General features: G+C 40.7%; 1 long non-coding RNA gene across 1 annotated transcript; it reads right to left on the bottom strand.

The window, feature by feature from the left end:
* Positions 1–4,405: 4,405 nt before the first annotated feature.
* On the bottom strand, positions 4,406–6,420 carry LOC138835588 (uncharacterized). Its single transcript, XR_011374662.1, has 3 exons — positions 6,253–6,420; positions 5,841–6,132; positions 4,406–4,524 (listed from the first exon to the last, which is right to left on the bottom strand). It is a non-coding gene; the product is annotated as an uncharacterized lncRNA (long non-coding RNA).
* Between the last annotated feature and the right edge of the window lie 7,894 nt (positions 6,421–14,314).

The raw sequence follows: 14,314 nt of genomic DNA, 5'->3' as shown, positions 1-14,314 counted from the left end.
GACTTCAGCTTTTAAAATACCTTCTCAAGCCACAGGGTGTTGATTCGTGCCTGTAATCCTAGTGATGCAGGAGGCTGAGACCTGGTAGATCTCCTTTTGAAGCCAGTCCAAGCAGAGAAGTTCTTGAGACTCTATCTCCACTTAAACAGCAAATAAACAAACAAACAAATGCATCTCCCATGATAGCACTTCCAGGCCTATAAAGACTTTTTGTTCTTTCCTTATATTTGAATACACTAAAAACTATATCCTAATAAAAATGCACTGAAGCCTAAAAAAATAAAACCAGATTCAAGCCCCCCCTTTTTTATAAAGACTAAATATTTCCAAGCCCGTCTTGATTTCCTTGGAAATACCAAATGTAGCTTTCTGTAGCCAAATGCATGCTGGCTATTTATTAAACAGATGTTAAATTAAATTAATTCAAAAATCTAACAAATATGGTTAATCAAACAACACTGAATTCACCCTTACACTGACAAAACAAAACAAAGCAGTTGAATTATCTACTCCAGTTGCCATATGTCTGGTGCACTTATGTCAGGACAAGCAATCAGATCATACAAGTTATAGTTCCCTCAGTAATTCCTTGGGTAGTTGTAAAGGAGGAAGTACATTGTCACTTTGCTGCTGAAAATCACTTTACAGGGCATGGAAAAACCCAAACCCAGCACCTTCACTTGCTTAACCTAGTCCTGCTGGTATGGAAGACCAATTTGGAAACCACGACGAATCTCTTGGTAAACAGAAAATAGGATCTGGAACCAAGAGAAGCCAAATCTGAGTCACTGTCTGGAGACAGTACTCTTAGCTTGTCCAGTTCTACCTAATTCTGCAGGAGCTGGCTCTATTTCCAGGTAATTCTCTGCCAAGAGAAAGGCCTTTCTGTGGTGACAGAGAAGCTCCAATGAAGTAGAGACTAAAACAGCATTGTAAGTGACTGATGGTAAACTGGTATAATCCAGATATAGGCAGGGGTTACCACGTCTTATGCAGGCCAAGTGAAATTGGCTGTAGTCCTATCCAACAAGCAATGGGAAACTCAATGTCCTCCCTAATTTCTCCACTGACTGGAGTGTAGGAAGGAACACTGTGTGCCTAGATCTTTCTTTGTCATCAAGAGCTTAAAATGAGTCTGATCCACAGATCATCTTGCCACTGCATGACTGTGATTGCCAGTTGCTGTTGCCCATGCCAGACACAGTTCTGATTCCTTCCCATCCACATTTCATTTTACTTTCTTCCCCCAAAATTCCACTGACTCAAGGTTCTGAGTGTAACTAACTTGTATAGAAAACTCAGGGCAATAGAGAAGATCTATACAGAAGCACTGGGAATAATTTACAAGAATCAAATACCTTTGTTTTCTTTTGGGTTTTAGGACACGTTTTCACTATGTAATCCAGCCTGACCTTGAATATGACCTTGATTCTCCTTCCTCCAGAGGCTAGGATTACAGGCTTGTGCCACCATACTGATCATATCCTTATTCTTAAAGGCCCTTCAACCACCTTGGCCCTAGAAGTTTCTGGCCAATAGTCCTTTTCCTGAGGCTCTACCCCACTTCTTCTCCTCCTCTTTTTCTAGTTAATCCCCTCCCCCAAATTCATGGCCCGAATATAATCTTGCTTTTTTCATGTCAATATACACTTGAGTCCTTATCCTGAACTTGTAAAAAGTGCTTTTATTCTTATTATTAAGGTATTGTACAGAGGGGTTACCATTTCATAAGTCAGGGAATGAGAACAATTCTTTTTAGACACTGAGTCCTCATCTTGAGCTCTTGAAAACATTTTCCTAAATGAAGACACTCCTTTCCGTAAGAGGAAATGTGTAGACAGCTGTTGAAATACATTTACACATATACACACATACCTGTTGATTCTCAGGAAACACAGGAGCTGTAAGCTCCCAGAAGACTAAAATGGGAAAACTGGACAGAATGAGTTTTTTATAATGTGTTTTAATTTTTATCTGAGTACTGCTTTTCTCTTCCTTTTCTAGGGTGCAATAGAGTCTTATTAATAAGTGCTCATTGCTGTTTAATGGTATGAGGCCAGGCAAGCACAAATAGGCCAATTTCTATTATTCACCAGCACATGCACAGTGCTTCTGGCTACTCACACAGCGTTTGCTCCTGGTCACAGATGCTACTTTTTCTCTTGCAATCATACTCCTTTCTCCACCACCCCCCCTCCTCACCCTCCCCCACGTCCTTTTAACTTCTAGAATGCTTTTCCAACTTTCACCTCCTGAGTCAGCCCATTAAACTTCAAGTTTTGTGTGTACCAAGTCTCCCAGACTGGGGCATTTGGCTTTATTCATTCCTCTACTTACTCATGACATAGACATTTCCTCCTTTATAGCAATATGTCAGGCATATTTGTTTCCCCAGATTCATATGCACCATTCTATTCCAGGCATAGGGTAATTGTTTGTCAAATGCTTATTGAATTGAATAAAATAGACAACAGATTGTCTGAGCTAGAATATAACTCTAGTGTTCTTCTCTTACACACACTTTCCAGGGCTGTAGTTGCCTGAGAATAATAAATGTAAAGTTGTAGAAATAAGCAATTTAGGCCAAATGCTGGTAGCTCATGCCTAAAATCCTAGCTACTCAGGAGGCTGAGATCTGAGGATCCTGTTGAAGCCAACCCAGGCAGAGAAGGCCAGGACACTTTTATCTCCAATTAACTACCAAAAAGCTAGAAAAAGAGCTGTGGCTCAAAGTGGTAGAACAGTTGCCTTGAGCACAAAAGCTTAGGGACAGTGCCCAGGCCCTGAATTTAAGCTTCAGGACTGGCACTAAATAAATAAATCACACAAACTAAACCATTTATAAGTTTTAAGTTATATGACATTCTGATTATGATGAAAAAAAATCTCAGCTATGTTGCTGTTATTTACAGGACATAAATGCTTTTGTCCAGTGTGTCCATCCTGGATAAGATACTTGCCTGGGGCTGGGAAGGTGGCTCAGTGGTTAAAGCGCTTGCCTTGCATGCCTGAGGCCCTGGGTTCAATTCCTCAGCACCACATAAGCAAAAAGAAAAAAGCCGGAAGTGGCGCTGTGGCTCAAGTGGTAGAGCACTAGCTTTCAGCTGAAGAGCTGAGGGACAGTGCCCAAGTCCAGAGTTCAGGCCCCATGACCGGACCCAAAAAAAAAAAAAAAAGATACTTGCCTGTTAGTCATTTAGCAGCTGAACAGGTTAACAGACTGACTATCACAATGTCAACATTATTTCTTATATTCAAGTAACACTTATGTTACTTTATTGTGGTCCCAAAGCACAATACTAAAAAATGCCAGTAACTCAGATACATGAAAGGAAATTTTAAATGTTTCCTGTAAATGAAAAGCTGAAAGATCTCAATGAAGAAAGAAAAAAAAATATGTGCTGAAGTTGCTAATGAGTACAGAATGAATGCATCATTTGTACATGAAATTGAGGAGAAGAAAATTATTGTGTTACTTTTGCTGTTATGCCTTAAACTGATAATGTTGTGGCCCCAGTAGGAAAGGTATCAAATTACAGGATTGAGGACTACCCATAGTTTTGGAATTCACCTTCCATTAAGAAGGGGTGACTGCTGTAACCACATGCACGAATCCTGTGTTCCTCATTCAGGAAGTCTGGATCCCTGGAAACAACTCTACAGAAGAAGTAGGTAATATATAATTTCAAACCCAGCAACCACCTGTTTTGTAACCTTGGGCCAGTTACTTGTCTTCTGAAAAGCCTGGAGCACAAGATAAATAATTATTAGTGTCTCAGATAGCAAGTTGCATAGATGTCTTTCCATATTTATTTATAAAGTGTTCTTTTCATAAGTAAATTCCACTCTTTACCAAAAACATTTGTAAATATGTGAGATTCTGTTTCAGCTTGCTAACCTATGCAAATCTTACCTATAAGTAAAATGCTTCCTGTTTGATTTTATTATCCACAGAATTTGTTTCATTTCCTGTGGGATTAGCATATGCAAATCAAGGTATACAGAAAGGCCATCTTTGATGAAAATTGCTATACTTTACTATAGGGGGTCAAACTGTTAAAAAATGTTTTAGACATGGCAAATTTTATAAGACACCAAGAAATCACCATTTTAGAAGGTTTTAAAAAGACAATATTAGTATAAGCTTGATAATAAACTTTTCAAGTGCTCTAGTCATACAGGTCTTCTTTATTTCAGTATGCATTAGTTTCCTGTGGCTGCTGTAACAATAGCACAAACTTGGTGGCATGCAAAACCAGAATTTTGTTTCCCCATGGTTCTGGAGATCTGGAGATCAGAAGTTTGAAATCAGTGTCTCTGAACTGAAAGCAAAGGCATCTGCATTCTTTCCTCTTGCTTAAGAGAGAATCCATTTCCTTCCTGTTCCAGCTTCTGACAGCTGTTGGCATTTCTTTCCTTGGGACTCATTGCTTCAGGCTCTTCCTCCATAGTCTTCTTACCTCCTCCTCATTTGTGGATGTGCAATCTTCTATCTCAGAAGGATATTTGTGATGACCTTTGGGACTAAACCAGAAAATCCAGAATATGCGCTTGTCTCAAACACATCTGCAAAGACCTTTTCTTTTCCAAACAAGGCAATGTTTACAGGTTCTGAGGATTACAATGTGGAAGCCAGGTGCTGGTGCTGGTTCACACCTGTAATCCTAGCCATTCTGGAGGCTGAGATCCAAGAATCAAAGCCAGACTTCTCTCCAATTAACCACCAAAAATCTGGAAGTGGAGGTTGATTTAACCTCGTGGTGTTAACATTGAGTGAAAAAGCAAAAGGATAGTGTCCAGGACCTCTGAGTTCAATTCACAGTACTAGCACAAAAACAAACACAAAACAACAACAACAAAACACACACACATAGCCCAGCACCAGTGGCTCATGCCTGTAATCTTAGCTATTCAGGAGGCTGAGATCTGAGGATCATGGTTCAAAGCCAGCCTGGGCAGGAAAGTCTGTGAGACTCTTATCTCTAATAAATCAGTCAGAAAACCAGGAGTGGAGCTGTGGCTCAAGTGGTAGAGCGCTAGCCTTGAGCTGAAGAGCTCAGGGACAGTACCCAAGCCCAGAGTTCAAGCCCCACAACTGACAAAACAAAACAAAACAAAAACCACACACACACACACACACACACACACACACACACACACACACACACACACACACACACACACACGGATTCTTTTGGTGGTGGATATTTGGATTTGTGGGTATTTGGTGAGGTGCCATTTTCAGCTACCACACAGTGGTCCTCAAACATTAGTATTTATCAGAATTATCTCGCTTATAAAACAGATTGTCAGGCCCTACTCCTAGTTTCTCATTCAGAAACTCTGGGATGAATGTGATGTTTTTGTTGCTTTGTATGTTCCTCCCCCACAGTATAACCCTTGTTTTCACTGTATTTGATGTCAGTATAATTTGGGGAGGGCAAGGGAAAAAAACAAAATGTTTAAATAGAGATACACTTGACTCATTGTAACAATGAAATGTACAAGACACAATATTGAAAAATGAACTTTATCGTTTAGGTGGGAGGGGAGTGTAGTTGTGTAGTTGTGGAGGTGGGAGGGAAGGGATGGTAGGAGAAAAACGAAGGAGGATAAGAAATGTATTCATTACCTTGCTCATGTAACTGTAATGCCTCTGTACAGTATTTTTACAATAAAAAATATACAAAAGAAAGAAACTGGGATGAAGTTCATGATTCTGAATTATTAACAAATAGGTGGAGATGATGCTCTTGGGCCTCCTTGAGTACCACTAGTTTATCAATGGTTTAAAAATTATTTTCTTGGCCAAGTATGGTAGCATGCATCTGTAATCTTACCATCTGGAAGGCTAATTGAGGAGGATCTCAAGTTGGAGGTCAGCCTGGACTACATAGTGAGACCCTGTTCAAAAGCAGGTATATCTTCTTGCTTGACTTTTCCATCTTAAGCCTTATGTTGTCAACTTTCCATGTTAATCTTTTCTTTATATTTCTTCAGTGCTCTTAGGAAAAACAAAAGGCAGCAGGCATCTGTGAGTCCTACCAGTTACTGCTGGCTTCTTCCCCTCATTACATGTGGCTAGAGATTAAATTTCTTTTTCCAAAGACACTTTGGGGCTCCTACTTGTTTCTGTGAGAAAATGGGGGGGATAATTGGTACACAGTTTTTAACCTGGAGTTCAAGGACCTCCAAAGTACAACTCCAACCCACACCATCTGTTTGCAGCTTCCAAACCCTCGTCCATCTCACCTGAATACCGGATGTCCTCATGTGGCTTCAGCAAATACAGTGTCCTCATGTCCCCTGTCCAAAGTTCCATCTCTGTCCAGCAAAATGTTGATGTTCCTCAAGAGACAAACATCTACATGGCCTTTCCTACAATTGGCTACACTAAACTCTCCAGAGCATTTTTTTTGTTTTAATTAATATCTTTTCTCTTGAATCTTAATTAGCTGTGCCCTTTCTAAGCCCTCTGCAGATTATGAACTTTTCAGGGTAAAGATCATCCTTATTTATTTTTGTCTTGGGTGGCAATGATAAACGTTTAAAAAAAAATCTGGCAACAGAATGTGTCCGTTGTTTAGCACTTCATATCTGCTCTGAGCTCTTTGCAGTTGAAGGACACACCAAGGCTGTGGCTGTTTCTTGGCTTTGGTGACCCTGTTCCCACTTCCCTAGGGACCTGCTCTGACTCCACTGATGTGGTTCTGTTGATGGCTGCTAATTATCACACACACTGCCATCTTCTTCCCAGGCCTCCCACATTCATGAGCCTAGGATTGTTTTTTAAAGTAGCTTCTAGCTGGGTGCCAGTGGCTCACACTTGTAAATCCTAGCTACTGAGCAGGCTGAGATCTGAGGATCGTGGTTCAAAGCCAGACTAGGCAGGAAAGTCCACGAGACTCTTAATCTCCAATGAACTACTCAGAAAAAGCCATAGTGGCACTGTGGTTCAAGTGATAGAGCACTAGCCTTGAGTACAAAGGAGGCTTAGGGACAGCAACCAGCAGCCAGGGAAAAAAAAAAAAGCTTCTAGAGAAAATGAACCCTTTCCAATCCTAGAGAGAAGCTGGGAGTAAGATATTCTAGTGGGAAAAATAGGTGTGAGAGATTGAAGATAACATACCTAAGGGAAATAGGACATGAGTCTTTCTGCCACCAGATTTCTCCTCTCTGTGGTTCCTTCCTTTTTTGTGTAGTTTCATAAGATGAGCTAATAGAGTTGCCACTTTACCTCCTCTGGCTCAACTTAGCTTCCATCACAGAGACCATCTAGGGATCTTGGGTGTGTTATTTTTCTCCACCAGATAAAAAATTATGAAGCAGGAAGCAGAATTATTATGAAGAATTATGGGAGCAGAGGCAAAGTTTATTTGAAAGTGAGAGTCAGGCCCCAATGAAGCTGAGCAATGTCTCTTGGCTGCCAGCAGGTTGGCATAAGACCCTTAACTAGGATTTCAGCTGGAGGGGCCACCTTATGCCATGTAAGGTCTTGTCCACCTGCTTCCCAGGGGAAGAGGGAGGAGGAGAAGGAGGAGAACAAGAATGAGAAGGGAAAAAGGAAGAGGGAGAGGAAAAAGAAAAGAGGTGGAGGAGGAGGAAGAGGAGGGAGGAGGAGGAGGAGGAGGAGGAGGAGGAGGAGGAGGAGGAGGAGGAGGAGGAGGAGGAGGAGGAGGAGGAGGAGGAGGAGGAGGAGGAGGACAGACTTCTCAGTGCAAGAGAGTGAGAAGTGAAGCCCAGACATCTGCATTCTGACATAGGCTTGTGGGGTCCCCCTTTATATCCCTTCGGATGAGCCCGATTGTACTTTACCCCAGGTGGATGGTACCTGTTCTCTATGCAGGTCTGCTCCAGGTTTGTCAAGTGCTCTGCTTCCATCAGAGCAATCTGTTTCTCCGGGTCTTCAGGAAGAGGTAGGAGTGATATCTCCGCTGGGTTGTCTTTCCCTATCAGCCTAGTCTTTCTCTTTTGCCTCTCCCTCATCTCAGCAGTTCAAGCCAAAAATCACTGGGAAGAGTAGCCTGACTCCTCTTTGTCCTTTGATAACCTTTAAGGCAACAGTATCATCTCCATTGTTCTGAAGAGTGAGGCTGAACACTAAGTCCCTAAGTGTTTATCAGCCCATGCATAGCCCATGAAGAAAGTAGGTACAATAAATTTTCAGGGGCAGCAGAGAAGCAAAACCAGAAAAGTTGGGAGAAAGTTTCACAAGGACAATTCACACAATGAGTTTTACTTTTCAAAGTTAAATAGCTATTTTTTTATTATGTAATGCACAAAACAAAAAAAAAAAAACAAAAAAACCCTGCTCCTCCTAAATGAATAGTAAGAAAGAACCAAGGCTGGTAGGTAGAGAATATATTTGAAAGATTGGAAAGACACATATCAAAACAAATTTAACCTGACAAATAGCTGCTCTCCCAAGGCTTCTTTTTTCCAGAAGCTACTTTGAAATTATTGTAAAATTGTGTGTAATAGTAGAATAGTACTGGGGCTGGGAAGGTGGCTCAGTGGTAGAGCGCTTGCCTTGCATGCATGAGGCCCTGGGTTCAATTCCTCAGCACCACATAAGCAAAAAGAAAAAAGCCAGAAGTAGCACTGTGGCTCAAGTGGTAGAGCACTAGCCTTGAGCTGAAGAGCTGAGGGACAGCACCCAGGCCCAGAGTTCAGGCCCCACAACCGGACCCCCCCCCCAAAAGAAGCTAAAAGTGAAGATGTGGCTCAAGTGGTAGAGTGCTAACTTTGAGCAAAAGAAGGTTATGGACATCTCTCAGGTCCTGAGTTCAAGTCCCAGACTGGAATAATAGTAGTAGTTGTAGTAATAATAAAATAGGAGTAGTAATATATATGTGCGCATATATATGTATGTGTGCATGTATGTATGTATGTGGGTGGTGATACATATATATATATATGTGCACACATACATATTTTAAGGGTTTATATATCAGACCTCAGCAATATGTCAATGTAATAAGGAGCCTAAAGATGGCAAAGATGCCCTTAAATACTCTCTTTCTGAGTGTATTAGAACTCTGAGATGAAAGTTAATTATTTCTCTTCCTTCCCTTTCCTCTCCCCCCTTCTTTTCCTTTTCCTCCTCTCCCTTCTCCTCCTTTTCCTTCTCCCATTTCTCCTCCTCCCCAACTCTTCTTTGCCAAGAAGGCCTTGGGAAAGACTGTTTTTAGAATACGAGCCTCCCCAGAGACCAGGCTGGGAGAGCCCTGTCTGCTTGCACCAATCTTGGTCTGGCTGAGAAGTCAGAAAGAACCTGAACCCTGACACAGTGAAAGTGCTATATTCGCTGTCATATAGTTTGACTAGTGTGTGAGAAAGGCGCTTTTATGTTGGCCTTTGTTTAGGAATCAACCTGATAGCTCAACAAAGAGAAGATTTGGGAACTTTAACTTGTTTTCAGTATACTATTGGAATATGCCAAATGGCAGGTTCAGATTGGAACAGAGATTTTTGTTTGTTCATTTGTTTTTGTGGGTATAGGTGTCTGTGTGTGTGTGTGTGTGTCTGTGTGTGTGTGTATCTTTAAGGTTAAATGACAAGGAATATTGTCAACAAACAAGTGAGGGAAAGCTAGAATATTTTACCAAAGAAATACATGCAAATTCTTTCACCATTTAATGATTTTTTTTCTTTGAAACAAATCTAGTGATATAAAAGAAATAATTAGGCCTGTTACATGTTGGCTTGCTTCCACATTGTATGAAAACAGACTCCATAACTTGTTCTCTTCTTGATTTAATTTTGTGGCTCTGTAGATTTTTTTTCAATGTCTTTGATCTTCCTGGATATTATAAAGCTTTAAAGCACAAAATTAAATTATAGATGAAAGTACACAAACAATAATGTTTTATAAACTCTGACTGTACTTATATTTCCTCTCACGCTGAACAGAGGTAAGTACCACCAACTAATGGTAATTTTTATAGGCCATAGTCAATTCAAGAATTTAATGATTTTATATTCATTTTAGAGGTGAGGAATATGAGGGAAAATGAATCAATTAGGATCTGTGGTCATGGTTCAAGTGGTAGAGCACTGGCCTAGCAAGCACAAAGCCCTGAATTCAGATTCTAGTACCACCAAATATACATACAGACACAGATGCACAATTAGGTCACAGAAAAATTGATGGTAAGGGGGCTGGGAAGGTGGCTCAGTGGTAGAGCGCTTGCCTTGTATGCATGAGGCCCTGGGTTTGATTCCTCAGCACTCCATAAGCAAAAAGAAAAAAGCCCGAAGTGGCACTGTGGCTCAAGTGGTAGAGCACTAGCCTTGAGCTGAAGAGCTGAGGGACAGCGCCCAGGCCCAGAGTTCAGGCCCCACAACCGGACCCCCCCCCCCAAAAAAAAGAAATTGACGGTAAGCAATAGAGAGTTATATAAGGGATTTTTTATGGTCCTGGCATTATCCTGAGCCTGGGTGCTGTTCCTAAACTCCTTTTGCTCAAGGCTAGCACTCTACCACTTGAGTTACAGCACCTTTCCCATCTTTTTCTGTGATTAAATGGAGATAAGAGTCTCAGAGGCTTTCCTACCCAGGCTGGCTTTGAACCATGATCCTCAGATCTCAGCCACTTATAAGTCTATAGTTTCCATACTAGTCTAATCTCCACAAGCAATGCCTATATCTCTATATATGTATCTCTATATATGTATATATCTCTATATATGTATCTCCTACATTTTTTCTTCCCCTTAGGAAACATCCTGTCAATGCCAGGTTGCTCATGGCCCCCACTCACCCTCACCAAGGAGCAGGCTGAAGAAGAAGAAGCTATATAGTGCTGCTCTCCTTGAGTTGTTAAAACATAAGAGACAAGGAACTAGTGATGGCTCTGCTACCAGAAGTCTTCTGTGGCACCCAGGTCTAGCTCTCTAATACCCCATCAATTCTGAGCACACCAACAGCAAATATTTCACTCCAACAAACACTCTCCAATTCTAGTTAGGTGGTCAGATTTTGTTAGCAACAGCCCAGAAATTTTCATCACCACACCATCTCTCACCACCATAAAACTTAGTCTCTTTTCATAGTGAAGTGAAGCTGGGTACCAGTGGCTCACTGCTGACTATACTCCTAGCTGTTTGGGAGGCTGAGATTGGGAGGATTGATGTTTGATGCCAACCTGGACATACACTCCAGACCCCTTCCCAATTAATAGCTGGGCATGATGGTACATGATTGTCATCCAAGTGATAATGAGAAACTTAATATCAGCAATTTTGGTACAAGCATAGGCCTGGGCAGGAAGTGAAACTCTATCTCAAAAATAACCAGACAGAAAAAGGGCTAGAGGTGTGACTTAGGGGTGGAGTATCTGCTGAATAGGCATTAGGCCCTAAATTGAAACCCTATTAGCACCAAAAAAGGAAGGAAGGAAGGAAGGAAGGAAGGAAGGAAGGAAGGAAGGAAGGAAGGAAGGAAGGAAGGAAGGAAGGAAGGAAGGAAGGAAGGAAGGAAGGAAGTTATGTAAAGAAGTTTATAGAGTATAGCCAAGTGTGGTGATATTATGTAGTCTCAGTTTCATGGAAGGCTGAGGTAGGAAGGTCTCTTGAACCCAGTAGTTAGAAATTTCTAGGCAACATGATTTATAAAGAAGGTAATAAGGAATGAGAGAAGCAAGCAAGCAAAAGATAACCTTTTATAAAAGAAATAGTAAGTTGCAAAAAATATAAGCCTTTTTTAAGGTTGTATACAACTCAATAACAGTATATTTTGGAGTTTTTCCTCTGTGTTTTAAGAGGCAAAGTTTTTTTTCTACTCAAAACTCTGTGTGTGTGTGTGTGTGTGTGTGTGTGTGTGTGTGTGTGTGTGTGTATGTGTGTGTGTGTGTGTGTGTGTGTGTGTGTGTGTGTGTGTGTGTGTGTGTGTGTGTGTGTGTGTGTGTACCAATCCTGGGGCATGAACACAGTCCCTGAGCTTCTATGTGCTCAAGGCTAGCACTCTACCACTTGAGCCACAGTGCCACTTCTGGCTTTTTCTTAGCAGATAAGAATCTAATGGACTTTTCTGCTCAGGCTGGCTTTGAACCATGATCCTCAGAATTACAGGCATGAGCCACCAGCACCTGACTTATTCAAAACTTTTTCTTTCTTGCTTGCTTGCTTGCTTGCTTGCTTTTTGTTGGTCATGGGGCTTGAACTCTGAGACTGGGCACTGTCCCCGAGCTCTTCAGCTCAAGGTGAGCACTCTACCGCTTGAGCCACAGCACCACTTCCAGTTTTCTGGTAGTTAATTGTTGATAAGAATCTCACAGACTTTCCTGACATCGTTGGCTTTGATCCTCAGATCTCAGCCTCCTGAATAGTTAGGATTACAGGCATAAGCCACTGATGCCCAGCTTTATTCAAAACTTTTTAATATGTACTTCCAAACTTAGATATGTTTCTAAATTTCTGAAATATTATTTTTCTATTTTGTATATAATATTAAAATTTGTTCTTTTGAAATAATTAGTATACATCTTCATATTTATCCTTTCCACACTAGGAACCCAGAAGATGGGAGCCAGTTTGGTTGTTAACACCAGTAACTCAACACCCCTGAGGGATGGAATTATTTGCCTCTGATTTGCCTGGCTTTCCATTTCACACATCAGCAGAGCAGAAATGACAGGTTGCTAAGCAACAGTTCTCCTCTCATCAGCCAGAAATAGAATCCATAGAAGGCCAACTTTATATATATATACAATATAAAATTAAAGAAATACTCAGCCCTATGATTTGACTATTTGCCTAGAATTGGTGTTATAGATATTGAATTCATGATCACAGTTTGTATATTCTGAAAACACTTGCTCTATGAATTCTTGGGTAACTAAATCACCTGGCTCCTCCAGTCACCTTTCTCCAATGAAAAACCACAAAGCAATAGAGAAACCAACTCTTCTGAAAATATATTTGTAAACTTTACAGTTGAGTTTTATAGAACCAAGTTATTCCTAAAATAGCATTAATTTCTCCATTGTGCTACTGCTGTCTTAGTTAAAATTACATATTTAATACTCTGTAGGGATGACCACAGAAAAATCCCTTCACTTTTGCTTCTATGTGTTCTTCACAAAAAAAAAAAAAATTGCTGTTAGTAGTTAGTGCTAGGCACTGGTGTCTCACACCTAAAATCTTAGCTACTCAGGAAGTTGAGATCTGAGAATCACAGTTTGAAGTAAACCCAATCAAGAAAGTCAATGAGACGCTTTTCTCCAATTAACTACCAAAAGATCTAGAAGTGGAACAGTGAAATGTACTGTAAAACTTTGTAAAGTACCTGCCTTGAGTGAAAAAGCTAAGAGACAGTACATGGGCCCTGAGTTCAAGCCCCAGTACTGCCAAAAGAAACTGAGCAAGAAGGTAAACAAGGAAGAAAGAATTGTTAGTCATTAGGACACTTATAGAGAGCCAAGTACTTTTCTAAGCTGAGTGTACACATCAACTCACACTTATGTTCTCTATTTGGCAGATGGGGGAGAGACTTAGAGACATTTACATAAATTGCTCAAGGCCACACATCTAGAAAGCCACAGCGCCTAGACCAAAGATGCTCCTGCAGGGCAGCTGGAAGTCTACACAGGTTTACAATATGCCTTTCACAGGTGGTTCCCATGCTGCTTAACTACCTTTAAAAACTCACACTGTGTCAGGATTCACAGAACTATGATGCATTTGAGTGTGCAATTCATCAGAGTTGTTTCTACGCTGACTTCAATCGTTTTCACACCAGCAGGAATTCAGCAATCTAGTTAGCGATGGAAACCAGCATGTGGGCTCATTGTAGTCAACTGAGAAATGAAATGTTGCCAACTCAACTGAGCCTGTGGCTATGTGTTATGCTTACTCAAAATAGATCAGTTACACAAATTTCTAAGAAATCCCTTCAAATAAATCCCATGTCTGAGGAACTTTCCTTTACAAAGGTATAGTGATTTTGAAAAAGGAAAAAAAAAAAAAAAACAGTTTACAAGAAGACAAACCCTTAATGAAACCCATTAAAAACTATAGAGGGAGAAAGAATGTTCAGGAACTTGTTCAAAGTATACTGCACACCTCAATGCAATTGTTACAATGACACCTCTTGTACTATTTCTCTATGCTAATTTTTAAAAGACAACTCTTCTTTTTCTTAGCATTTGCAGTGAGATCGCCTGCTAAGGAGAGCTTGTCATTTGTTTAAAACAGTTTCCATAACTCTAGATCTACAGGCACAGTGAAGTTGAGAAGGAAAATTCCTCATGCTAGAGTTCAAGGGACAACAAAAGGGGACACAGTAACTTTTATCAGAGAAGCAAAGCCCACTT

The sequence above is a fragment of the Dipodomys merriami genome, unplaced genomic scaffold, assembly GCF_024711535.1.
Source record: "Dipodomys merriami isolate MVZ:Mamm:240054 unplaced genomic scaffold, mDipMer1.0.p SCAF_24, whole genome shotgun sequence".
NCBI classification, from domain to species: Eukaryota; Metazoa; Chordata; class Mammalia; order Rodentia; family Heteromyidae; genus Dipodomys; species Dipodomys merriami.
Note: the sequence above shows the minus strand (reverse complement) of the source record. Positions and strands in the feature narration are given on the sequence as shown.